Source organism: Staurois parvus, unplaced genomic scaffold (assembly GCF_062004578.1).
Source record: "Staurois parvus isolate SC_StPar_1 unplaced genomic scaffold, SC_StPar_1.0 ptg000204l, whole genome shotgun sequence".
Lineage (NCBI taxonomy): Eukaryota > Metazoa > Chordata > Amphibia > Anura > Ranidae > Staurois > Staurois parvus.
The window spans coordinates 2345458-2372888 of record NW_028318000.1 but is presented as its reverse complement, the minus strand read 5'-3'; the positions used below and the strand labels follow the sequence as shown (position 1 = coordinate 2372888).

Below are 27431 nucleotides of genomic sequence, written 5' to 3'. Positions count from 1 at the left end.
ATCTATAGGGGAGCAGCATTGTCATCCCAAAACAGGACTACAGACCCCCCCTCATTTCCAAAACATAGTGAAAAGCTGTTCTGTAGTTTACACACCCAGACAATGCTGATAATACTGCTTGCTATAACACAGCAGAGTGCTTAGGACACAGGACAACACTGTATTTCAGGTAGAATGAACAGGCATCTTTTTGCATTCATCAACCAGATAAAGACATGAAAACAACATTTGTAAGATAAAGAATCCTTGGAAACACGAAACTTTCCTGCTGTGTATATGTTTCAGTAGGAGACTTAGTTTACACATGCTTCTCATATTTCCTACATTTTAACATTAAAAAATTAAAAAAAGGACATTTTAAGAAAATCCTCTTTGTCAACGTTAACTGCTGGCACTCTTTCTTTCCCTCCCTGGAACCTGTAAGTAAACATTGATGCACAAGAATGAACAATCAACTACTGGACATTCAATCCACCTGCAATTTTCAATATTAGAGAAAAATGCATATCACATATGAAAAGCACAACATATTTTTTTAACGGTTGTGATACCTATAGTATCCTATTTCTTTCATGTTTATGGAAAACATTTCATAAACAAAATGCACACTTGACTTGCTGCTTTGAGTAATATCCCTATTTTGTTTTTATAATAGTGTTTGAAAGTACAATACAAAGCAATTTATGATATAAAATCTACACATCTGATTTGAAAAGGGACAGTCATGGAGGAAATTAGAAGCTATGACAAAACATGGTAAAAGGTGATAGACTCAGATTAAGACACTTAACTGTTGGGGTGACACATAATAGATTACAGCATCAGAAGAGGCTTGACTGTGCCAAGTCATTTCAAAAAGTGCATGCTTTGCTTATACTGGGCTGTGATTGCTGAGATGTGGTAGGGAAGGAAAGCTAGGAAGACAATTGTGTTGGAAGCACCCTAATAAGAGTTAGCCTTTAAGTTAAAAGCATGGTCTTATAATTTCAATGTCACTGGTTAGCTGGCCATACTGGGATCTGTAAAAACACTGGAGAAATATTCTGAAACCTGATATTCTTCAACAGCTAGTAGGCGTAAGGTTGCTTAGTCTTGTTTTATAGTGTACCAAGAAAAGAACCTTAAAAAATAGCTTATGATTAAGAGATATGCAAAAGGATGAAAAGCCTGTCTTTATATTGTTCAGGAAAAGAAATCAATAATGGAGAATAAATTATTCAGCAATAAAAAATAAATATTTTATAAATAGTGGTTTGTCTATGGTGCACACTTTATTAATTCCGGCATCTATTTATGTATAGAAAGTGTTTTCCACTCTGTGCTATGACAAATTAATTAAATTACTATAATGGTTTTTAAAATTAGAACTGTTCTGTCGAACTAATTAAATAAAGAATGATTGCACCACTTTCTACAGATGCAGCAGATGTTTTTACGCCCGCTTCATTACTTTGTTTCTGCAATGTATTTCAGTGTCTAATCTAACGTCGCTACCAACAATGTTTTGGTTATCTGACGAGCATATAATCAATGTGCTCTTGCCACAAATATTTTATCGGATTAGCATGCTTGCTATATGTAATGAACATCTCCTCTGCTAATTGGGAAATAAATGCTGTAAAGAGATTTATTTTGCAGTACAGCATGATGTTGTTGTGTTTACTTTTACAAATAAGCAGATTTTATAATAATTTCTATATCACGCCATCTTCTGGATGCTGCTGGTCATTGTGAATCCTTTCACCGCAGCTATGACTGTCTGGTCTACATAACAATGTAAACGAAATGTAATTCTATTTTTCATTTATCTGTGTCTTTGAACAGATTCTTTTGTATACATGGATTCCAAAACAGTGAGTGTTCTTGTGTATAGACTGTTCACAACATTATTTAGTTAGATTGTGTCTGGTCTGCTAGTGTGAGTTGTTCTCTAAAGAATACATTTTGAAAGAAGTGTCATGACACTAGCTTGTTATGTGGCCAATGTTTTGACAAAAGATTTTGGGACATGCAGAAGGAAAAGTCCAGATTCATTCATACAGGGGTCAAAGAGTCAGGTATTGTGGAAAGGGATAATGTTTCACAAGAGGGTTGGAAGCTAGATAGAGTTGTGGTTATTAGTGGGTGGTCATAAAATAAGGTCCGTGTGGGCCTTTAGTTGGTCCTTGGCAGGGAGTCCAATGACTGGTTAACAATGGCCTGTTCTATGAGAGTTCAGTCTTTCTGTATGGCATGTTCAACATAATACAATTCTCTTGTTAGTTGACAAGTGCAAAAGTAATTTTTTTAATGTCATGAAAGACAATTTCTCCTTTGTTTTTGGTAAGGTCAGATGGGGTGATCTGGTTTTTGGAACTGCACACCTCCATATAAATGCACTTATAGGTAGGTGCAGCGGAGTGCGGCAGCAGTATTGATACAGTTTGGTTGCAGATAAAGTTAGAACGTGTATTGCAGAGAATGCCAACTAAAAACAACGCCTGTGGAAGGGCATTGCTTAGGGGAAACACTCACAGTTCAGTTCAAGTCAGAGGGGCAGCAGGTAAAGATGCTCTGTCCAGTCCTAAAGGGGAAGCTACAGTACAGGATTGCAACTCCTTAGCCTGTCCTTACTCATCTGGAACCTTTCCCTGCCGCTATCACTTTCACTGAAAGGTGGGTGCTGTTTCCCTACTGTAGCCACTTTGCAAAATATGTGCCAAAACCTGGGTCAGGGACTTATAAAGACTCTGCTGACTCAAAGATGGCTGCCTGAGGTCACCTGGATGCAGCAGAGCCAACCAGAACACTGCCTTCAGGAACCAGGAAACCACAAAGAAACAGAGTTTCTCATGAGTTCCTCTCCAGGCTGTGATACCGCTCCAGTCGGGCGCCACCAACAGTGGAGGAAGCAGATTGCACCTGCCTACACACTAAACAGTCTTCACTTTGAAGCAATTAAAGCTTTTGGTAGGTTTAAGGGAACAATTTGGAGGATATCTAGCACTCTTGGCAAGACATTTATCTTTAAAATAGCTACTCTCCCATTATGTCCAAGGTTTTAGGTCTTCTTTCAGATTTTGATAAATTGTAGCATAATTGTGGGCACATAAATCAGAAAGTCTGAAATGAAGTTGTCTTCCTAAGTAGGTAATTGTGTATCTTCACCATGTGAATGAGAAGTTTAATTATTATTATACAGGATTTATATAGTGCCAACACTTTGTGTAGCACTTTAGAGTGCAGTTACAATAAAATAAAGTACAAGAGAGTAAAGAGGGCCCTGCTCATAAGATTTTACAATTAAATAGGGTCGGCAAGTGCTACAAAAGGTTATAGCTGTGGGGGATGAGCTGATGAACGTGATAAAAGTTTATTTGGAGGCGTGATAGGCTTTCCTGAAGAGATGAGTTTTCATGGATCACCTAAAGGTAGCTAAAGTAGGAGATAGCTGGACATATTGAGTTAGGGAGTTCCAGAGGATAGGGGAGGCTCTGGAGAAGTCCTGGAAACAAGCATGGGAAGAGGAGACAAGGAGCTTGAAAGCAGGAGGTCTTGAGAGGAGCAGAAAGAATGGTTTGGGTGATATTTGGAGACAAGATTGGTAATGTATCTGAGGGTTGAGTTGTGAATGGCTTTGTATGTTGTTGTTAGTATATTGAATTTAATTCTCTGGGCAATGTTAGCAGTTGGTAATGCATACATATAGATGGAAGCGTAACATTTCATGTGTGGAACATTAAGTTGTGCAATAATTGATTTTCAAATTTGATGGTAGTTTCTGTAAATAGGTAAAGTGTGCATGGGATAGGAAACCATAATCAATTTGGGAATATTTAGTATATGGAGAAGAAAATCTTAAAATTCTGTGTAAGGGTGTAAGGTTTGCCAGTACCCATTTAGGTGTCCAATAAGGAGTTGTAGGGTAGATTGAGGTATCCCCACCTAAAACTGAGGGTACCTGTTTTGAATTCTGTCAGCATTTGTTTACTTTTAGCAGAAAGGAAACTTGCGTATCATTATGGAAGAAGTACACATTTGCCAAGGTAAACGGTCTAGCATCCAATGATTCCTAATAGGGATAGATACAATCCTTCCCTATCTACCAATTTCCCAGTCAGAGAAGTTTGTGTGTATTCTTACGTATGTGTATAGGGCATATGTTTGAGAACAGACCATATCTGGATGTTTACATGTGCTCTAGAGCTAAGTACTATTATATATGTGTTCAGGGGAGAAAGGGAGAGAGCAGCAGGTATAAGTGCTTTTTCTCTGAAAAATGTGGTAATTAGTCCTCTTCTCTTCTTATATTTGTTTTACATTGACATCCCTGTCTTCCCTGTTCATTTTTTATCACTTTCTTGTGTGCCATTTTACTGTTACCCTGTTTCTTGGCTTGTTTCCTTTTACTTTTCCTCTTTCCTTTTTTATTCTCTTTTACCTTTTTTATTTTATAACTGTGCCACTCACAGCAAACACTATTATTTATTATTTAATTCCCTCTATTATTTATAAAGAGCAAGATACTGTATGTACAAAGCAATGGACAACCTATAGGTTGTGCAGCTGCTATGGATCCCAGAAGCTCAGAGGTAGCAATATTTGGAAGGTTTTGGGGGGGGGGGGGGGGGGTAATGTAAATGTATTCATTTTAGCACCAGTTAATTATGATATAATTTGTATTTAACAATTTTAAAAGGTCAGAGCCCCATAATTAGGAGCAATGTACATGGGTATGGACTGTGCTGATCGTGTATGATACTGGTATGCATTTGTAAGGGTTGAGGCAGTGCATCAAATAAGAAAAGCAGCAGCCATCACACTTCAGGTAGTCACTGACCCCTGCCACCCAAGATAAAGTGCTAGACTTAAAGGAGGACTAGGTCCAAAAGAGCTGCACTCCTGTGACCCATATTTGGCCAACAGTGGACTGTGGGTGGTGGTATCATGTGGTGGGTAGGAAGGTCACTTGAAAGAGGAAGATTTACCAGTGGGTGTTGATTGAGGAGAGATGGTGGAAATCTTCATATTTGAACAATTGCACAGATAAGGACACAGAGTACTATACAGCGGTAGACACTTTTTTTGATTCTTACATGTGAAGGAGGAAGATTTAACAAATTGTAAGACTGACAGAAGGTGAAAAACCTCCATATGTGAATAGTAGCATAAATAAACATGTTGTTTTACTTTGCACGTAATATATTTTGCACTTTGTTTATTGTATTGTTTAAAGCACATAGCACTTTATTTTCACAGATAAGGTAGATACTGTATATGATTATAGCGCTGTATTTTTACTAATCTATTGGTGGGTCATTAATTGACTAGCTACAGCTGCTTAACCTCCTCGGCGGTATGATTCTTTCCGATTTTTTGTGCTGAAAGCGGTACCATTTTTTTTGCATGGAAATATGTAGTTTTTTATTGTAGGTTGTAATTTTTAGAAATAACTCACTGAAATCTGTACGAACAAGAGACTAGTAAACATCCCGGGTAGGATAAAATTTGAAACACAAAATCATAAATTATAATTTAATGAATAATCATGAATAATCATAAAAAATAATAATATAATAATAATACATTTAATTCAATAATATAATCAAACCAAAAACACTGAAATTTGAAATACAGAGGCAAATTCGCACATCGCTGAGCAAAGTCGCCAAATCGTTTTCAGTGTCTGATGACGAATTTCCCCACGAATCATTATCACTCAATTCTGCAAGTGGTTCTGATTTACTATCGCTGTTCTCTAGCTGTTCTAAAACCGTTTTTGACGTAAAGGGACGCTTTTTGGACGCCATGGACGTTTCTAAGTTTCCAGGCAGAAAGAACAGTCAAAATGTAGGCATGGCACAGGACAAAGCAGTAGGGACAAAATGTATGTAAAATGCATTGAAACAGCAATGTTTTACTATGTAATAATCATTTTTTAAAAAATGACATTTTTAAAAAATTTCAAATTTGCCGCCGGTTCCGGCGCCCATACGTCCCGACGTCACAGGGACCGGAACATGGAAGCCGGATGCCGGCATCGGCCGGAGGAGATGGCCGGGGACGCTGCAGGGGACACATCGTGGGAGCGAAGGATAAGGTAAGTGCTGCAGGGACCCCCTGAGCAACGCTGCATGGTAAGCCCGAGTGTAGCTCGGGGTTACCGCTTTTGGTACTGACATTTTACCCCGAACTACACTCGGGAATACCGCTAAGGAGCTTAATAGGGTTCCAGCTTACTTCCAGCTGTGAGATTAGGGCTCCATCATATAGTTCTGATACCTTAAAATGTATCTATAGACAAAAGTTGTTGTTTTTCCTAGTTTTAGCATTTATTGCAGTCTTTGTCCCCACAGGAGTGATTCACCATCACTTGTTGTTTTGGTGACCATTGTCACTGGTAAAGTGATAGCATATCCAATATTTTACAGCTCTCCTAAAACCGGATGTGACGGGAAACCTTTCAATGGGGATGCCTTTTCTGGAGAAGAGAATTCCTCTCATTTGGGAGAGACTTACTTACTCTCTGGTGTTTTAACCATTCCCTACCCCAAAATAAAAATTGGCTTTAGACGCACCTTAATATAGTGTTTTGATTCTTGCTAACCACCGATGGGACTTGCACTTTGCATGGGGTAGGACAATGCTGATTTGAGACCTCTGAGTGGACTTCTGCTTTTGGGTGAAGTTCCACTTTAAATATTGCAAGTTGAGAAAAGTACCTGTTGATCCTGCTAGAAATATAGTGAGCTTCTTTTTTCCTTTAGTGAGCTGGCATTGCCTCTACTGCATTCAAATCCCAAGAAGTGTGTTATCAGTCCTGCCTATGTTCCCCCCTATAGTGCTACAAAACAAAGCCCCTATATGTCATAGAGATGAGAAAAGGAGGAGTTGTTCTAAAGTCCAGCAGGGTAGAACTCAAGGCTAACAACACTGCTTGCTATCTCAGTGTAGAAAAGCAGGGCTGTCAACCTATAACCAGGGGCGGACTGACAACTCATGGGGCCCCCGGGCAATAGGGGATCATGGGGCCCCTGAGTCCTCGCCCACACTCAAACCACACCCAAAAAAGCCTATGAAAGGTACCAGGGACATCTCATGGGGCTCCATACTGACCCCGGGCCCTCATTTGGTCAGTCCGCCCCTGCCTATAACAGGATGTGAGGAGCTCACTAGATTACCTGTGGAACAAACAAGTATTTTTCTGTCCTTGCAGTGTTTTCAAAGTGACAAAAGATGGGGATACGTGTGTGTATTCTGGGTGCATAGTGTATATGTTTTTTCTTTGTTTTTGTTTTTTTACCATGAGGTACACTATAGGGGAAAAAAAATCAAGTGCCTCATTGATTTAGAAAACATTCTTGTGAAATAATTTTAAATCTGATTTTAAACCATTGAGAAAATGTAAATAAAATACTCATGTAGGCATTATATTATGCTCCATGCACACTAGCATTTTTTTAAGTTCCTAGAAGCTATTAGCATATTTGTTGTGTTATCCTATGGGGTTGACTTACTAAAGGCAAATGGGCTGTACACTTTGCAAAGTGCAGTTGTATTCTTCAAGAGCAGTTGCTCCAGAGCTTAGTAAATGAGCAAAAGCTCTGCTGACTTCCATCATCCACTCATGCTGTTTTTTTATTTTCCTTGCACCTGATTGGGTATTCTTTGCAAACTTAAGTTTTACCGCATTTACTAAGCTCTAGAGCAAATGCACTTGCAGAGTGCAACTGCATTTTGCAAAGTGCACAGTCTATTTGCCGTTAGTAAATCAACCCCCATGTGTCCATACACGCTACTTTAGGCTAGTAGCATTTTTTGAGCTTTGGCATCTAGGAGCAGCAAAAAAATTGTTTTTGTAGAGTTATTTGGAGCATTTTTCCAGCAGAAAAAAAAACACTGCTAACAGTTTTTTTCTAGCTTTTGTTTTCCTCTACATGTACTGTAAAAACACTAACATTTCTAAACATTTCTAAACGCTTCCGAACGCTACCAAAAAATGCTATTACCAGCATTTTTTATCCAGAATTTTTTGAGCTTAAAAAAGAAAATGCTAGTGTGTATGGAGCCTTAAAGTGTAACTATATTCACCTCCACCTCAGTGATGCAGAATTCATGAGTTTCTTTGCCAGCCACCAACATCCTTGGCTGGTCTTTTTTGGAGTTTTGATCTGTGGGTGTTTTGATTGGCTGGGCTGAGATTGCATTACTCCTGCACATGTGTGGGAATTCATTCATATAGGCAGATGCCAAAATTGTACACTGAGCTCCCAGTTCAGTGTACATTGAGAACAGGCAGGTAAGAACACTTTAATACTGAGGAGACATAGCATGTTTCTTCTGTATTAAAAAGTCTGCCTGTTCACAAATTTGTATTTGTTGAGTAAAGTTCCACTTTAATAACTAAGAAGAAGGGATTATACAATTTCAAATTCTGATTCCTCAGCATTTTCTTTATAAGTGCATAGAAAACATGCTGATCTGATTCTTCTACATCAGAACTGCTGTGCTCTCAGTGTATTTTACTATTATTCACCCATGGTATTATATTTCTGTTTTGCCCGGGAGATATGACACGCTGGCTTGGTTTGCTGATATATAAATATTTTTCGAGCTGTTTGTCATATCACTGATGCTTTTCCACTACTATTTAAAATGTTTTGAAATTTCTGACTAGCTTGACAACTAAAAGCATCACTGATGGGTATAGTCCGTGTGCTTAGCTGTCAAGAGAGCCTGAGACCTCAAATGGCTGTATGGAAGTTTTCCCAATAGCTCAGTCCCTGATCTATGGTGTCAGTGACAAGGATTGGTCTGAAGAATTTTTATGTTTTCAAGACCATTCCTGTCCAATACTAAGAGTTTAGTTTTGGATAAAAATAAGTCAAACTAAATTATATTCACTTTAGATTTCACATTACTCTGGATTCTAACTGGACAGTATGTGCTCTTTTCATATGGATAAGTGGGGTTGTCAGAGCTTCTATTCTTTTTTGAAAAATGTGGTCTTGGCATAGGCATTTTAATGCTGCTAGTTTTTGATCCAAGCTTCTCTACCTGTGCCTATGGTGGAAAGTCTCTCTAACCTTAAAGCATCACTTAAAACTTAACTCTTCCCTTTCCTGCTCCATTAAAGTTGAAGTTCAGGAAGAAAATTGCCCCCCCCCCCCCACAAATACACACACACACACTACTAGCTATTCATTAAGTAAAACAATAGCAAAACACTTCAAAGACCACCATTTAATTATCACTTCATATACATCTAGGGTACGGGAAAAAGCTATTTTGATTACCTGATCCCCAGCTCCCCCAGCAGTGGGCGCTCTTTACCCCTATGGTCTGGTGGTGGTCTATTCCTTGGCATCCTCACCTCCAGTGCAAGGCTATGGGCCTTTATCTTTGAGCGCTGGAGCATAGGAGAGAAAAGGCTGCAAGGTCAAGTCTAACAGCACAGAGGAAGCCTGCAAGAGCAGAGGAACAGGTAAGTAAAAGTGTTTTTTTTGGGCACTCTAGACCTATATAGGCTTTTAACCCTTGCAGTGTTAAGGCAGTCCTACTACAAAAGAGGATTTTGTTTGTTTGCTTTAAAATAAACCTTAAAATAATTGCTTGTGTTTGTGACTCTGCTGCTAAGGTAAAAAATGTAAAAATAAAAAAATAAAAAAGCACACAATCTGCAAAAGAAGAGAGTTTAAATGCACCTGCCCCACTACTCTATTTTCTATAAATTTCCTCCCTTGAAAAGCAATGGCCTCTTTACCCTTTCAGGTCCCCTGCTGTTCTGTAGTTCCTCCTGCCAGCCCCTACGTCCCTACAGGACACAGTGGTGGATTAGAGGTCAGCAAATGGAATTACAGTGGCAAAAGGGGACATAAGCATCCAAATCCAGAAACTGTTGTTTGTGAAGAATCTCCCAGAGACTTCACCTCTAGAACACCTAACTGAACATCTAAAGTAATCCTCTTACACTTAAAGTCTATAACCAGACATGTTTTTTTCCAATAGAGAGAACTAGGGTTATAATCTATGGCAGGTTTTTATTTATTCATGTGTTACAGGTATGACCAATGTATGCAGCACTTTGCATATTGTAAATTCACATCAGTTTGCAATATTTCAACCCTTGTCCATTGGGAGAGCTTCTTCCTTCTCTTTTGCTTGATACCTATCACCTGGACAAAAAGTGAAATAATTCTCCCCTATGGAGAACAAAAAGCAATAAAAACCTGCGTCCAAACCTTTTCCCACTGTACAACGATTTTTTTTTTTTTTTTGCTGTGTACATCCCTGTTTTTGAATATGTTTTACTAATTTCCTACTCAGGTGAGCTATTTACATTGCAATGAATTTATCAGACTTTACATGCCAATATTACGTCTCTGTTCTGAAAAAAATTGTAGCAAGTCTTATTGTTTTCATTTCATAACATGACAGCTAAGTGGATCTGCTTAATTATCATCACCTGAACAGTCTCAGTTTTGGAATAAGAAAGGAAGCATCAGCTGCATTTCTTTTGAAGTATAACCCAAAACGAATTGTGTGCTTAGTGCAAAAAGGTTGTGCCGCACTTATACAGTCATGGCCGAAATTGTTGGCACCCTTGATATTTTTCCTGAAAATCAAGTATTTCACACAAAAAAGGTATTGCATTAACACATGTTTTGCTATACACATGTTTATTCCCTTTGTATGTATTGGAACAAATATAAAACAGAGGCAGAAAAGCAAATATGACATAATGTCACACAAAACCCCAAAAATGGGCTGGACAAAAGTATTGGCACCCTTAACTTAATATTTGGTTGCACACCCTTTGGAAAACATAACTGAAATCAGTCGCTTCCTATAACCATCAATAAGCTTCTGACACCTCTCACCCGGAATTTTGGACCACTCTTCCTTTGCAAACAGCTCCAGGTCTCTCTTATTGGAAGGACACCTTTTCCCAACAGCAATTTTAAGATCTCTCCACAGGTGTTCAATGGGATTTAGATCTGGGCTCATTGCTGGCCACTTCAGAACTCTCCAGCGCTTCTTTGCCATCCATTTCTGAGTGCTTTTTGACGTATGTTTGGGGTCATTGTCCTGCTGGAAGACCCAGGATCTTGGACGCAAACCCAGCTTTCTGACACTGGGCCCTACAGTGCGACCCAAAATCCTTTGGTAATCCTCAGATTTCATGATGCCTTGCACACAGTCAAGGCACCCAGTGCCAGAGGCAGCAAAACAACCCCAAAACATCATTGAACCTCCACCATATTTTACCGTAGGTACTGTGTTTTGTTCTTTGTAGGCCTCATTCCGTTTTCGGTAAACAGTAGAATGATGTGCTTTACCGAAAAGCTCTATCTTGGTCTCATCTGTCCACAAGACGTTTTCCCAGAAGGCTTTTGGCTTACTCAAGTACATTTTGGCAAACTGTAGTCTTGCTTTTTTATGTCTCTGTGTCAGCAGTGGGGTCCTCCTGGGTCTCCTGCCATAGCGTTTCATTTCATTTAAATGTCGACGGATAGTTCGCGCTGACACTGATGCTCCCTGAGCCTGCAGGACAGCTTGAATGTCTTTGGAACATGTTTGGGGCTGCTTATCCACCATCCGGACTATTCTGCGTTGCAATCTTTCATCAATTTTCCTCATCCGTCCACGACCAGGGAGATTAGCTACAGTGCCATGGGTTGCAAACTTCTTGATAATGTTGCGCACTGTGGACAAAGGCAAATCTAGTTCTCTGGAGATGGACTTGTAACCTTGAGATTGTTGATATTTTGCCACAATTTTGGTTCTCAGGTCCTCAGACAGTTCTCGTCTCCTCTTTCTGTTGTCCATGCTTAGTGTGGCACAGACAGACACACAATGCAAAGGTTAAGTGAACGTCTCTCCTTTTTATCTGCTTTCAGGTGTGATTTCTATATTGCCCACACCTGTTACTTGCCCCAGGTGAGTTTACAGGAGCATCACATGCTTGTAACATTCTTATTTATCCGCAGTTGTGAAAGGGTGCCAATACTTTTGTCCAGCCCATTTTTGGAGGTTTGTGTGACATTATGTCGAATTTGCTTTCTTTCCTCCCTTTTTTTGTTTTGTCCCAATACACACAAAGGGAATAAACATGTGTATAGCAAAACATGTGTTAATGCAATACGTTTCGTGAGAAATACATGATTTTCAGGAAAAATATCAAGGGTGCCAACAATTTCGGCCATGACTGTATATTCCAGACACAGGGAAATCTAAGAATAACTACTTCAAAAATAGTCAGGGGATAGAAGATGTCCATTGAGCATTTGAAATGCGTGTAGGGCAAGGCCAGTGGCTCGTGATGTTACACACCTACTGGTGTTCTCTGCTGTGGTGTATTTTTGCCTATAAGATGGTTTTATATTTGTGAGTATATTTGCGTTCAATATATTACGTGGTTTTAGGCAATACTTTTCTATTATAATAAATATACCTTTTTGTGACATACCACGTGAATTCCCCCAAAAAAATATAAAAATAAATAAAATTAAAAAATAAAACATAAAGTGTCCAATTCAATTTCAGTCTCAAATGTGTCCAATAAAGTCCAAAATCCAAATTTTCAACTTCAATCCAGTAAGAAGGATTATAATCCTAATTATTCCACGAAAACCTCAGAAAAAAGAAATAATCTATAGTGCATTACCTTTAAGCATATAAATAACACTCCAATCCGTGCAAATCTCAAACCACTCTTTAAATGTGCAAAACACATAAAAAAAAAAAAATATATATATATATATGTATATATATATATATATATATATAAAACCAAAAATGTGAGCACTTTGTGATCACTCCAATATTATGTGCATTCTGTGATTCAACCAACAGTGATGCTAAATACTATTACCCTCTGTGAGTATTCATATACATAGTCAATACTATGGAATCAGACTCTTCCCATTTCTTCGCTTCGGGGGTACTCCTCCAAAGTCCTCATAAAAGCAAGAAGACTCTTAGACAGATCTCAAAGTATAGGGACAAATTTATTCATAATTTACATCACAATGAGGAACTTCCAGCTTTCTCAATGGCTTTCTCATTTTATGTTTCTCATGTTTTGCACATTTAAAGAGTGGTTTGAGATTTGCACGGATTGGAGAGTTATTTATATGCTTAAAGGTAATGCACTATAGATTATTTCTTTTTTCTGAGGTTTTAGTGGAATAATTAGGATTATAATCCTTCTTACTGGATTGAAGTTGAAAATTTGGATTTTGGACTTTATTGGACACATTTGAGACTGAAATTGAATTGGACACTTTTTGTTTTATTTTTTTATTTTATTTATGTTTATATTTTTTAGGGGGAATTTGCGTGGTATATCACAAAAAGGTATATTTATTATATTGTACTTTCTAGGGAGAAAGTGTGACTTTTTGGTGGGAGTTGAGTCAAGGAGGTTATTTATTCATTGGAATATTTTTCTATTGTTCTTTGCTCTTTCCTCCATTTATCCCTAATGTGAGAAGTGGTGTTTGGATAACCAGTGGAACACCATAGAGACCCTGAAGTCTGTGGATTTCCATTTGGTGGCCTTTGATTGGACATTTTTGTGCTGGTGATCTTTTATAATCTGGAGATCATTATCATTTCGCAAGGGAACTGGCACACTTATTGTCAAGGAGGCTTGGGGCTATTGCATGTGGATTTTGACTTACTAAGATTTCACAAGTGGACTTGAATATGTGTTTTTTTGAAGCTTACCCTTTTTATCATGCACAAGTTTCAATTATATGTCTTATGATGGCCACTTTACCACATATTTTGGTGTATATGGTGTATGAAGTTTTCTATCCTGAGTTATGATTATATACAATGTATTACTGAGTTATTGATATTTTAGTTTTCTGCACTTTTGAAGTACCGATAGTTATTCTTTTAGAGGTGTAAGAGTCTTACAAAATACCTTGAAAAAATGGAACTACTATTGTCTGTAATGTGAACACAGGCTAGGTGCTGGCTTCTCAAGACACAGGATGAAAATAAATGGAAGGAATCGGAAACTCAGACATCCGTGTTCACGTCTTTATTAGCTACAAAACAATGACAGTAAAAACAGCTTATGCTTTTCGGCAAATAGCCTTAATGAGGCTATGATTAAGGCAATTTGCTGAAACGTGTAATGTTTGACTTGAACACAGATGTCCGAGTTGCTGGCTCCTTCCATTTATTTGCAACCTGTATGAGTGCTTGGAGGACACTTAAGAGTTAGAGCGCCAATTTTTTTCAGATTCCTTGTATGGATTTTTAGGCACCCTGAAGAGAGTGCTGCACTTGTCTTTCATTTCTCAAAAAACAGGCAATTCAACAATGAGATTCCTGAGTGTGTTCTGTGCACAATAAACACATTGTCCTCATGTTGTCATAGATGCAAAGAATTTTCAAAGATCATAGAAGCTACAAATTGAAATGTAAAGGTCATTTTTTAACAGTAAATTACGAATCGCTTTTCTTAACTAAAGTGGAATTTCCTATAGAGGTTTTTTTTTTTTTAAATCAGATGAGAGATTTTGAACATGAATAGCTGGCAGTTCTTCACTTTCCCAGCACTTGGCAATGCTCCACGCTGCTTAGCTAGATGACCTGGATGCTTTCAGGCACACCCATTCTTACAACAGTTATTGAAGAAGCGTAATGCAATCCAAAAATAGATCTCTTTGTGCCACACTTTGCTGTCATGCCAAGATGGCTTCACTCCTGTCCACCCCGACAGAGTGAAGTCACCACACCGCAACCCATTTTTATCATGTACGGTTCTTTAGATCAGACAGGAAGATTTCATCTACAATAGAACCCTGTTGATATTATCATCTTAGCCTTCTGCCAGGTTGCTTAACCTTAAATTGCATGTGCAACAAATAGTAAAAAAGGCAACAAAGCTTGCAAGAGATAACTTCCAGATGAGTATTCAAGTGGGCTTATTCAATGGTGCAGCGCAAAGATTAGATTATTATGTGCAATGTGTAGAAACTGTATTCCTTGTTACTGTATTCAGTTCAGTGTTTGGCTGCTGTGGGTTTCTACACTGTGAATGACTGCTGGTGATTCCTGTATGTTGTCATTACCCTTCACACTACCTTACTGAAGCCTCAAAGTAATAAATGGACTGCACGCCAGGAAAAGCAATAATATCAGTGGTATTAAAGGTTCTGCTTTAAAAAAAATAACAAACTAACAAATAAAAGCACTTCACAGAGCAACCTTAATCCTCTCCTTCTTGGGTTCCCCGTCTGCGCTCATGGCTCCCCCCCTTGGCCAGTGCCCCCCAATAGCAAGCCTCTTGCTATGGGGAGACTAATGAATGCTCGCCCCTGAGACTTGCTCTATGCATCCATAAGACACTTAGAGCCATGGCTTGGTCTCACCCCCCCCCCCTGCTCTCTCCTCATTGGTTCACTCCCACTTGATTCCCACTGCTCCCACTGGGACAGCCGAAGCTCTTGTGCACATCGATGGATCAGGCTCAGGTGAGTATTGGGGGGGGGACCTGTGGGGAACAGCACACAGAAGGTTTTTTTTACCTTTGTGCATAGAATGCATAAAGGTAAAAACCTAAAAACCTTCAGCCCTTACAACAACTTTAAATGTAAAAGCAAACCTGTATTTAGGATGTCCCATGAAGCAAATGAGATCCCCCCACCACCCATGACAGTGTGTGGGAGTTCTTCTCACCCTCAGCTGCGGTCACTTTTGAAATAGGTGCAGCTTCATAGTGCTCTGCACAAAGATTTGTGAATAAATGAACTACATGTCCCATTTTCCACAGTGGCAGATGGACTTGTAGCACTCAATGGGGCACAAGTGAGGTAACCACTGCACTCACATTCCACAGACACTTCCTGCAGCACTCCAACAGGAAATTTGTATATAGTTATGGCCATACAGCTGGAGGAAGAGTCTACAGGAGCCTGGCATTACATCCGCAACCTACTGATTGCAGGTGCAATGCTTTGCAGGCTCCTGTGGAAAAAATAATAGACACATTTTTTATGCAAATATATGTGCATTTATCATTTATTGAAAGGTGGATTTGGCCTTTAACTGCTTCCCGACCGCCCTATACCAGAACAACTGCTACAGGGTGGCAGGGCTGCGCATAATCATGTATATATTGTGGGAACTCGCTTCAGAGTGGTAGAGCTTTTTTAAAGCACACAGCAACTCACTTCTTCTTAAGGGCCTTTTTGCCCAATTTTATTTGAAAGAAAGTGTCCCATCACATAAATCCTCTCACGCAGGGGTATCCACATCAAACAAATGCAAATGATATTCAGCCTTCTGGCTGGTACACCGATTTCTGTCTGTCTCCTGCAGACTCTATCCAAACACAGCTAGCCAATCGCACACAGCTTGTCTGGCTTCCACCTCTACTAGGTGAAGCCCACCTGACTCCAAGGCAGAGACCTCCTGTCTGCTGGGGTGGAGCCCTCCTGACTCCGTCTGCCGGGGGGAGCTCAGAATCATGACCTGGCCTCCACAAAAAGGCCTGCACACACCTGTGCAATCATCGCACTGGCTGCTCTTAAAATATGGGCCCAGGATTGGAGATTTCATCCCTCCCAAATCTCTTAGAAATCTCCAGGCTACAGGTCCCAAAACAGGCTTTACAAACCAAAGAGGAAACTGATAAACCAGTTTCCTCTGCATTATGAGATCTGCCTGGAGCCCCTCAACCTGTATGGTTGAGAATCCTGGGTCTCCATCGTGATTTCCACCGTGGCAGGATACCACACTGCCACAATATATATATATGTGTGATTCTGTATTTCCGGGTAGATGGCATGCGTGGTATGAATGCGCCCTACCCACGTTACCATTGGTGGCTACAGCTGTCGATCACCAGGTCCCGACTGGAGATTCCCCACTGGCACCTGGAGATTGGCGAGGAACACTGGGTGACCATGTTGGCCATATTTATTGAGGGCAGAACATACAAAAAGCCCTGGCTCCCTGCAATTGAAGTGCATTCCACATGTGGCTAGGTCAGGGACAGGAACTTGTCTGTCAGGGAGAGTGTACCTAGCATAGGGAAAGGTTCCAGAGGAGGAGGGACAGCATAGGGACTGTCGTCAGAGCTCCTTGGGGAACTTCTCTGCTACTTCTGCTTACTGCACCTGCCTTCAAATTGCTCCCTGCGCCAGGTGCTGTCAGCCTCTATGCACCTCTCTCTCTCTCTCTGTATGTCCTACATACCGCTATGAGTGTTGCCGCTTGTCTTAAATTGTTGGAAAGACTATGTTACTGTATCTGGAACATTTTGACAATAAACTCTGCATTTTAAACTATTTTGTGTGCTGCGCTTTCCTTGTAGGGGCCTATCACCTGGGCTGCCTTCCCCCACCCCCCAGCCTACACGCCCTCTTATTTTATGCAGGGTGACTAGTCTTGACTCCGCCCCTCCTGTAGTTTTCTGCAGGCAACCAGTTGTAAGTGGACCTGCACAGCCCCTCCCACAGCTCTTCTGTATGCACAGTCTATGTGTAACACAGTTATGAAATCATTACTACATTTACAAAACAATAACTAGGTTTACAAAGGCATTTGATGCACATAAAATGGATTTATATTATCTGTGACTAAAGAGGAATATCATTAAATGCATACTTTTGTGGCTGGTGTTCAGCTTTAAATGCAGTCCATTTTTTCAGAAGATGTCAAATTTTTGAACATATACAATTAGCAATTAAGGTAGGTAAATTGCATATTTTATTTATTTTTGTTACAATACCCTGTTTACAGAACAGAGTTTCAAATTGATGTATTATGATATTAAAACAGATAACAGTTACCAATAGTAAATTTAAAAACTGAGTTAATGTATTGAAGGGCTCTTTACTAAGTGCATGCTTATAGCTGAATGCCAGGTTAATCTTACTTCTTTCCATAAAATGTTCTTTCCCTTATACAACAAAATCTTGACTTTTTTTAAGCTGCATGTTCAAGCCTAGGGATCAGCTAAGGCTCAGGTTGAGCTCAGTTGAGCCTGAACCCAAGGGAAACTGTCACAGGACAGTAGACTGCTGTCCCAATCAGCCAAATAATCCACATCCTGCAGCCACACATAACAAATGAGATTGGGGGTGCTGGTGACATTGACCTAATATGACAACATGGCCATACTTGAATAATATCACTGACCAAGTATGGCCATATGTCCTTATTAGGTTACTGATGACACCAGCATCCCTGTCCCATTGATAGGCACCGATGCAGGGTGGGAAAATCTATGGTTGATTAGGATGTCATGTGACAGTTTCCCACAGGTTTGGACTGAACTGAATTCAGCCTGAGCCTTAGCTCAACTTTATTCAAGACAATTATTAATTAAATGTCTGTGGCATCATCTCCTCTACCCAAGGCTCACAACTATGCCTGGACATTGCGAAGAGTGCCCTACAAAATATTGCCCTTGTTCTTTACATCCCTCACAGCACAAACATCCCTATGATTCCCTGGGAATTTCAGCAGTCTGGAAGGCAGTGCCATAGGAGTCATGGGTCATAGGAGTGCAGAATGAAGTACACTCCTGTGATCCATAGGAGATGTACAAAAGCTTGGGCCCTGCTTTTCCTTTAAAGTATTTTTTAAAACCTTTTTGTCTAGTTTTGTATAGAGCATGAAAGCTTTTACACCCCTGTCAGGTTTTATTTTCCATCGTTGTCTCTTTTGAGAGATTTCTCCTCACTTCCTGTCCCATAGACACATCAGGAAGCGAAAACAAATATTTCCAAAGTGGGGAAAATCCTCCCTAAGACAGTTGTCAGAACAATAATTGTTCTCATTGGAATATTTCAATCTCAGTGAAAGTGGACACTAGGACAAATAGAAAGGATGAATCATCCCAGCAAGGGCAGCATTATATACCGCACAGGGTTCTTAACCTTTTCCTACTCTATTAATGTTTTGTCTGTAGATATACTATTGTCACTAATCTATTGACATACCAAATTCAGATAAGTGAAAGATTAATTGTGATTGGCTGGTTTCAGCTAGTGTTGCATCGATACCAGTATCAGTATCTGTGCCGACACTGAGCATTTGCATGAGTACTTGTACTTGTGCAAATGCTCTAATATCTAAAACCGATACCTTTGAGGTGCGATTCCTGTTCAAATCACATTCGGTTTCTGTGCCTGTGCGGTGTGATTTGAGCTACACAAAATGAATGTCTCAAATCAAACTGCAATGTGCACTGAACCCAGGCAGTGGTGTCTCTAGGGGGGTGCGGGCCGCATCAGGTGATACCATCACAGGGGGTGCAGGAGCAGGATGCTGGCACAGTGACAGCCTTCCCCACCCTGGTGTAGCAGTAAAATGAGTATCCCCTGAAGCAACTGCGCATATGCCGGTTTCAGGCCAAAGAAGCCGATCGACAGCTCTGTGCTAAAGTCGGAGATCAGCTTCATCAGCCTGAAACCGGCACATGCGCAGTTGCTTCAGGGGATACATATCTTCAAGGGATACTCATTTTACCACTACACCGACACCACTCCATCCTCTCTGGAGGGGTGACACCACGTGTTACTGCACCGGGTGACACCAGCCCTAGGGACGCCTTTGTTCGCAGGGAAATTCCATGTGATTCAGATAGGAATCCTACCGCATTCCTGTTCAGATCACATGCAATTCTTTGCAGTGTGATTTGAGCTTATTAATTGCATGGCCTCAAATTGCACTGCAAATGTATTGGTAATTGGTATCGGCGAGTACTTGAGTACAAATATTTGTACTCACACTCGCTGATTAAAAAAACGGTATCGGTGTAACCCTAGTTTTAACTCTTCTGCACTTGGCTCTTTGCCTTCAGTGGTTTAATTATGGAAAAGCTCCATTTAATGTAATGGATCAAGTTCTTGTATAAGCAGGCACTGTAAATGATCTAAGTATTCATTGTTAATTCCCCAGAGTAACCCATCAGATTCTACAATGCACTATGCTTACTTCACCATAGGGAATTCTGATGGGTTTCATCTAGGAATTAGCACTCTTCAAACTGAATATGTCTGATTTTGCACACTCCTCTAATGTACACTATATCCGTACATGCAAGACAATTTAATAATTTAACAGGAACATAGGAAATAAAAGAACACACTTTCAATATTACATGCAATAATGTACATTAAAAATACAGATGCTTGACCTGTCATGATAGATGTATAGGAGCTGCCATACGCACTTTGTTTTTAAAGGTAGAGGCTCTGGAACAGCTAACCTTAGCTTCTCTATCAATCGAATCACCGCTCACTTGGAAAAGGGGCCAATTTACATCTTCACGTTCTTCTGTATTATGTGCATTACTATGCATTATGTCGCACATTAACGTGCTTTGTATTTAGGCAGCATGTTGATTTAAATATGCTACCAGCATGTATGTTACCCCAACATTTCATATTCCTTTATGAAAAAGTATCCTATACGCTGCATTGTTTCCTTTGTGTGAAATATCTAGTGATCCTGCCAGTTCCCTTGCTCTCCTATTTCAAAGTGACCATATTAGGCATGGAAGGACAACCAAATCAGTATGGTCAGTTTTTACTTTGCATTCTTCTTGGGAGCACAGCCTGCCTGTACACCAGTGATCAGACTTGTGGTGACACACTCCCCTGCAGAGCTCTGCACTGGGAAGATCAATGTAGTACTGTTTCTCTGCCTTCTGCTGACAAGCCCCACTGCAGTCTTTACCCCCACACCACTCCATACCCCTTATGCAGCTGAGAATAGATTTCATGTGAAAAAAGAAAGAAAGAAAAAAATAAATATATATATATATATATATATATATATATATATACACAGTACATATAAACACACACAATCCGTTTACCTTGTATTTCTATTTTAAACTGATTGGGATGTTTTGCGTTTCGCACTGGGTGACACCTATTGCGCGGGGTGACACCGGACCCACTCCACGGAAAGGTAAGTTTAAAAGCAAGTTGACGATCCCTGCAGGACGGATCGGATCTGCGGATTGAGCAAAATGGATCGGAGTCTGATCCATTATCCTCCCCAATCCGCCGATCCGATCCATCCTGAGAGGATCGTCAGCTTGCTACCTATACAGGGTTAACTGATCTCTCCACGAGCTCCACAAAAAGGTAAATTTTAAAGCAAGCTGATGATCCCCACAGGATGGATCAGATCTGCAGATGATCCCCAATCCGCAGTTTTTTTTCTATTATTTTCCATCTGTGGACTATGCATTATTGCAGCAATCCACACTTGCCAACAAATTAGAACAATGGCAATCAGAAATCATTGTATAATAAATGCAAATAGGAAGAAAGATAGTGAGATGAGGGATTTTCTGGGAAAAAATACTCGCCCTATGGTCTTTTTCCTATAATTAACATTGGCGACTAATCCATGCTTTACTGTTAAGGTCATTGAAACACTGGGCATGTGGCAACCCTAGATGTGATTAAAATTTTTATTTACTAAAACGGCCTCGATAAAGTTACCTATGGCTGTAGGTAAAGTTTACCTAAAGGCTCTATGTATCAATGTTTTCACCCAAGATTCATACAACATTCACCCAGGGTTTGCCCGTATTCACATTAAGTCCCATTAGAAAAATGAGTCAACGTTGTGTGACTCTTAAAGTGAATGTAAACCCTCACATTGTAAAAACAACACATTCAGTGTAAAATAGAAATAAAAGACAAAACATTTGTATACACATATAAAAAAAACATTCTGAACATCTTTTCACCCTTTTCTTTTATAAGTGATCACAATCCCTCTAATCCAGTGAAAGGCTGTGTGGGAAGGGGGTGATGGTGGAGGGGTGTCAGCAGATGTCTGATCACTGGGGGAGGGCAGGCTGAGTTCCCATCAGAGCTAAAAAAAGGAAAAGCAGGAAAGCAGAGGGACTGGCAGGAACGCCAGGGTTTTCACACAAAGGAAGCAATACAAAGAGAATAAGATACTTTTCATACAGCAGGCACAGATCAGGAATATGAAATGTTGGGTTTACATATTCTTTAAGTGAAAACATTGCTAAATAGACCCACCAAGATTATTAAAGTATATTCGAATTTTTATGTTGTAAGACAACCCATTCAGAATAAAATGTGTGTTTGTGTGTGTATATATATATTGCCTAAGTTCCCATCTCACCGACAACAACCTTCTCGACCCTTTACAGTCCAGCTCCCGCCCCCTACACTCCACCGTAACTGCCCTACTCAAACTCACCAATGACCTGCTAACCACCAAAACCAATGGCCACTATACTATACTCCTACTGCTTGACCTCTCTGCGGCTTTTGACACGGTTGACCACCCCCTCCTCCTCAAAAAACTCGACTCTCTTGGCCTCAGAGACTCCGCTCTCTCCTGGTTCTCCTCCTATGGCAGTGCTCCTTCCGTGTTACCTATAATGCTGCCACCTCCCCCTCACTCCTTCTCTCTGTCAGGGTCCCTCAAGGCTCTGTCCTCGGACCCCTCCTCTTCTCCATCTACACCTCCTCCCTTGGCCAATTGATAAACTCACACGACTTCAACTACCATCTCTATGCCGACGACACACAAATCTATCTCTCTACCCCTCACCTCACCCCCTCAGTCTCCAATCGCATCACCAGCCTACTAAGTGACATATTGGACTGGATGTCATTCCACTTCCTCAAACTCAACCTTTCCAAAACTGAGCTTCTAGTATTCCCCCCAGCCCTCCCCCCTCCCCCCCCCGACTTCTCCATCAAGATCAACAACACTACCATCAGTCCCACCCCTCACGCCAGAGTACTAGGTGTAATCCTTGACTACTGTAACTCCCTCCTCACTGGCCTACCTCATTGCAGGCTATCCCCACTCCAGTCCATCATGAATGCTGCTGCCAGACTCAATCACCTTACTAACCGCTCTGTATCTGCCACCCCTCTCTGCCAATCCCTCCACTGGCTTCTAATTGCCCAGCGGATAAAATTCAAAACACTAACACTGACGTATAAAGCCTTTCATAGCACTGCCCCTAACTACATCACCGACCTTGTCTCTAAATACCACCCAAACCGTACTCTCCGCTCCTTGCAAGACCTCCTACTCTTTAGCTCCCTTGTCTCCTCCTCCCATGCTCGTCTCCAGGATTTCTCATGGGCTTCACCCATCCTCTGGAACTCCCTACCCCAAGATATCAGGTTATCGCCTACCCTGCTCACTTTTAGGTGCACTCTGAAAACTCATCTCTTCAGGGAAGCCTACCCTGACCCTGGCTAACTACTGGAATCCCCTACTCCCCCAACCACTCCATCCCCCACAGCTAATTACCTCTTGTACCACTATCCCCTCCCTCCTAGATTGTAAGCTCCAAGGAGCAGGGCCCTCTGATCCCTCTTGTATTGAACTGTATTGTTACTGTACTGTCTCCCTCCATAATGTAAAGCGATGAGCAAACTATCGGCGCTATATAAGTTCTGTATAATAATAATTATATATATACTGCTCAAATAAATGTAAGGAACACTTTTTAATCAGAGTATATCATCAAGCCAATGAAACTCCTGGGATATTGATCTAGTCAGTTAAGTAGCAGAGGGGGTTATTAATTAGATTCAGCTTATTTGGTGTTAATGAAATTAACAACAGGTGTACTAGATGGGCTACAATGAGACGACCCCCAAAACAGGAATGGTTTTACAGGTCAGCGTCACTACTGGTAGCATGAGGCGATACCTGGACACTATAGAGGTTGCACAGGCAATCCAATTCCTCCAGGATGGCACATCAATACATGTCATTGACAGAAGGTTTGCTGTATCTCCCAGCACGTTCTCAAGAGCATGGAGGAGATTCCAGGAGACAGGCAGTTACTCTAGGAAAGCAGGACACAGCTGTAGAAGGTCTTTAACCCATCAGCAAGACCGGTATCTGCTCCTTTGTGCAAGGAGGAACAGGATGAGCAATGCCAGAGCTCTACAAAATGATCTCCAGCAGGCAACTGGTGTGAATGTCTCTTACCAAACAATCAGAAACAGACTTCATAAGGGTGGCCTGAGGGCCCGACGTCCTCTAGTGGGCCCTGTGCTCACTATCTGGCACCATATAGCTTAATTGACATTTGCCATTGAACACCAGAATTGGCAGGTCCATCACTGGCGCCCTGTACTTTTCACAGATGAGAGCAGGTTCACCCTGAGCACATGTGACAGACATGAAAGAGTCTGGAGAAGCCGTGGAGAACATTATGCTGCCTCTAACACCATTCAGCATGACCGTTTTGGTGGTGGATCAGTGATGGTCTGGGGAGGTATATCCATGGAGGGATGCACAGACGTTTACAGGCTAGACAATGACACCCTGACTGCCATTAGGTATCGGGATGAAATCCTTCGACCCATATCAGACCTTAAGCATGTGGCGAGAGTATGCAGGCAGTTCCTGGAGGATGAAGGAATTGATACCACTGAATGGTCCCCACATTTGCCTGACCTAAATCCAATAGAACACTTCTGGGATATCATGTTTTGGTCCATCCAACGCCGCCAGGTTTTACCTCAGACTGTCAAGGAGATCAGTGATGCCCTGGTCCAGATCTGGGAGGAAATACCATCCGTCATCTCATTAGGAGCATGCTCCGATGTTGTCAGGCATGCATACAAGCAAATGGGGGCCATACAAACTAGTGAGTACCATTTTGAGCTGCTGCTATAAAATTTCAGCAAAATGGACTAGGCTGCTACATTATTTTTTCACTTTGATTTTCAGGGTGTCTTTGAATTCAGTCCTCTGTAAGTTGATCATTATAATTTCCATCAAACGATGGGGCATCCTTACATTCCTAACACATTACCGAGCCCATATCAGTATAGATATATTCTTCCTGACCCTCATCAAGACCCTCTCCTCCAATCCTCGCAGGCTCTTCTCCACCTTTAACTCTCTACTCTCTCCGCCCCCACCTCCACCCAGCACCTCACTCACCACCCTTGAAATTGCCAATCATTTAAAAAATAAGATTTACACTATTCACAGGGACATTGCCGCTGCTCAAACTTCCTCCCCACCATTCCCCTCTCACACAGAAACCCCCTCATCACCCCTCTCCCCCAGCCTCACCACTGTTCTGACCTCCACCCCACCCCACCTAACATTCCTCACACTGAAGCCCCTTCAACACTCCACTCCTTTGACCTCACTACCATTGAGGAGGTCACCAAGGTCTTCTCTAATGCCCGCCTCACCACCTGCCCTCTCGAACCTGTCCCCTCACAACTCCTACGACCCCCCTCCTCCTCCATCCTACGCTCCCTCACCCACATCTTTAATCTCTCCCTCTCTTCCGATGCATTCCCCTCCCCTCTGAAGCATGCGCACATCACCTCTATACTTAAAACGCCCTCCCTGGACCCCAATGACCCAAACAACCTTAGACCCATCTCCCTGCTGCCATTTACATCCAAACTCCTCAAGCGCTTAGTCTAGAATCGCCTAAGCTCCCACCTCAACCACAACAACCTCCTTGATCCCCTACAGTCCGGTTTCCGTCCCCTACACTCCACCGAAACTGCCTTACTCAAACTATCCAACGACCTGCTAACCGCCAAAGCTAATGGCCACTATTCAGTGCTCTTACTCCTCAACCTCTCCGCGGCCTTCTACACAGTCGACCACCCCCTCCTCCTCAAAAGGCTATACTACCTTGGCCTCAGAGATTCCGCTCTCTCCTAGCTCTCGTCCTACCTGTCACAACGCTACTTCAGCGTTACCTACAACGCTACCACCTCCCCCTCACTCCCCCTCTCTGTTGGGGTCCCTCAAGGCTCTGTCCTCGGGCCCCTTCTCTTCTCCATCTACACCTCCTCCCTTGGCCAACTCATACACTCTCATGGCTTCAACTATCACCTCTATGCCGATGACACGCAAATCTATCTCTCGACCCCTCGCCTCACCCCCTCAGTCTCCGCCCAAATCACAAGCCTACTGAACGACATATCAGACTGGATGTCGCTCCACTTCCTTAAACTGAACCTCTCCAAAACCGAGCTCCTTGTCTTCCCCCCATCCTGCACACCACCCCCCATTGACTTCTCCATCAAGTCCAACAATGCCACCATCAGGCCCGCCCCAGAGGCCAGAGTACTTGGTGTCATACTTGACTCCAATCTATCATTCCAGCCCCAAGTCCAATCACTAACTCATGCAGACTCCACCTCTGCAACATCGCCAAAATCCGCACATTCCTAACCCCGGAAACCACTAAGCAGCTTATCAACTCCCTCATCATATCACGACTCGATTACTGCAACTCCCTCCTCACTGGCCTGCCTCACCACAGGCTATCCCCGCTTCATTCGATCCTGAATACAGCAGCCAGACTCATCCACCTTACCAACCACTCCGTTTCTGCCACCCCCCTCTGCCAATCCCTCCACGAGCTTCTGATTGCCCAATGGATCAAATTCAAAATCCTAACACTGACGTACAAAGCTGTCCATCATACTGCCCCAAACTACATCACTGACCTAATATCCAAATACCACCCAACACGCACACTCTCTGCTCCTCACAAGACCTCCTTCTCTCTAGTTCCCTGGTCTCCTCCTCCCATGCCCGCCTCCAGGACTTCTCCAGGGCGTCACCCATCCTCTGGAACTCCCTACCCCAATCCATCAGACTATCACCTACTCTCCTCTCCTTTAGGCGCACCCTGAAAACCCACCTCTTCAGGGAAGCCTACCCCACCCACTGCTAATTACCGACCTCCTCCACTCTACCTACCACTCCATCCCCCACAGCCATTTCCTCCTGTACCACTATCCCCTCCCTCCTAGATTGTAAGCTCGAAAGAGCAGGGCCCTCGAACCTCTCGTGTATCACATTGTATTGTTATTGTACTGTCTCCCTTTGTAATGTACAGCGCTGAGAGAACTGTTGGCGCTTTATAAATACTGTGTAATAATAATAATATAGATAGCCAGCATGATAATTTTCCCCATTCAGATCTGAGGTGTTTTGAAAGTGTTCCTTTAATTTCTTTTTTAGCAGTGTACACTTTTCCTTCCATACATATACTTTTTTCTTTTATTATAAGTGATCACATGATCTCTGTCCTCAGCTATATAGGGATCTGGGGAGTGGAGAAACTACAGGGCACAGATATTACCAGTGAATGGCTACAGTATGCTTGGGGGGGCATGTCAGCACAAGCGTGATCATTGGAGGACAGGCATGGTATGCTCCCAGCACAGCCAGAAACCTGACCACGCTGGGAAGGATGTGTTTCTAAGCCTAGTGTGGTCAGTTTGACATAGGAAAGCAGTGGGACTTGCAGAATCACCAGGTATTTCACAGAAAGGAAGCAATACAAAGAACACAAGATACTTTTTAACACAAGTACATGGTACATTAGACACATATCAGGAACATCAAATGTTGGGCTAACAAATGCTTTATGATTACAAATTGCAGAGTTTGTGTTT

The 27431-nt window shown here is 41.7% G+C and overlaps 1 protein-coding gene across 1 annotated transcript in view; it reads right to left on the bottom strand.

Annotated features, from left to right (window-relative positions):
* Positions 1-27431, bottom strand: part of ARAP2 (ArfGAP with RhoGAP domain, ankyrin repeat and PH domain 2) — a 419396-nt gene that overhangs the window by 302393 nt on the left and 89572 nt on the right. The gene's annotated exons all lie outside the window — the stretch shown is intronic.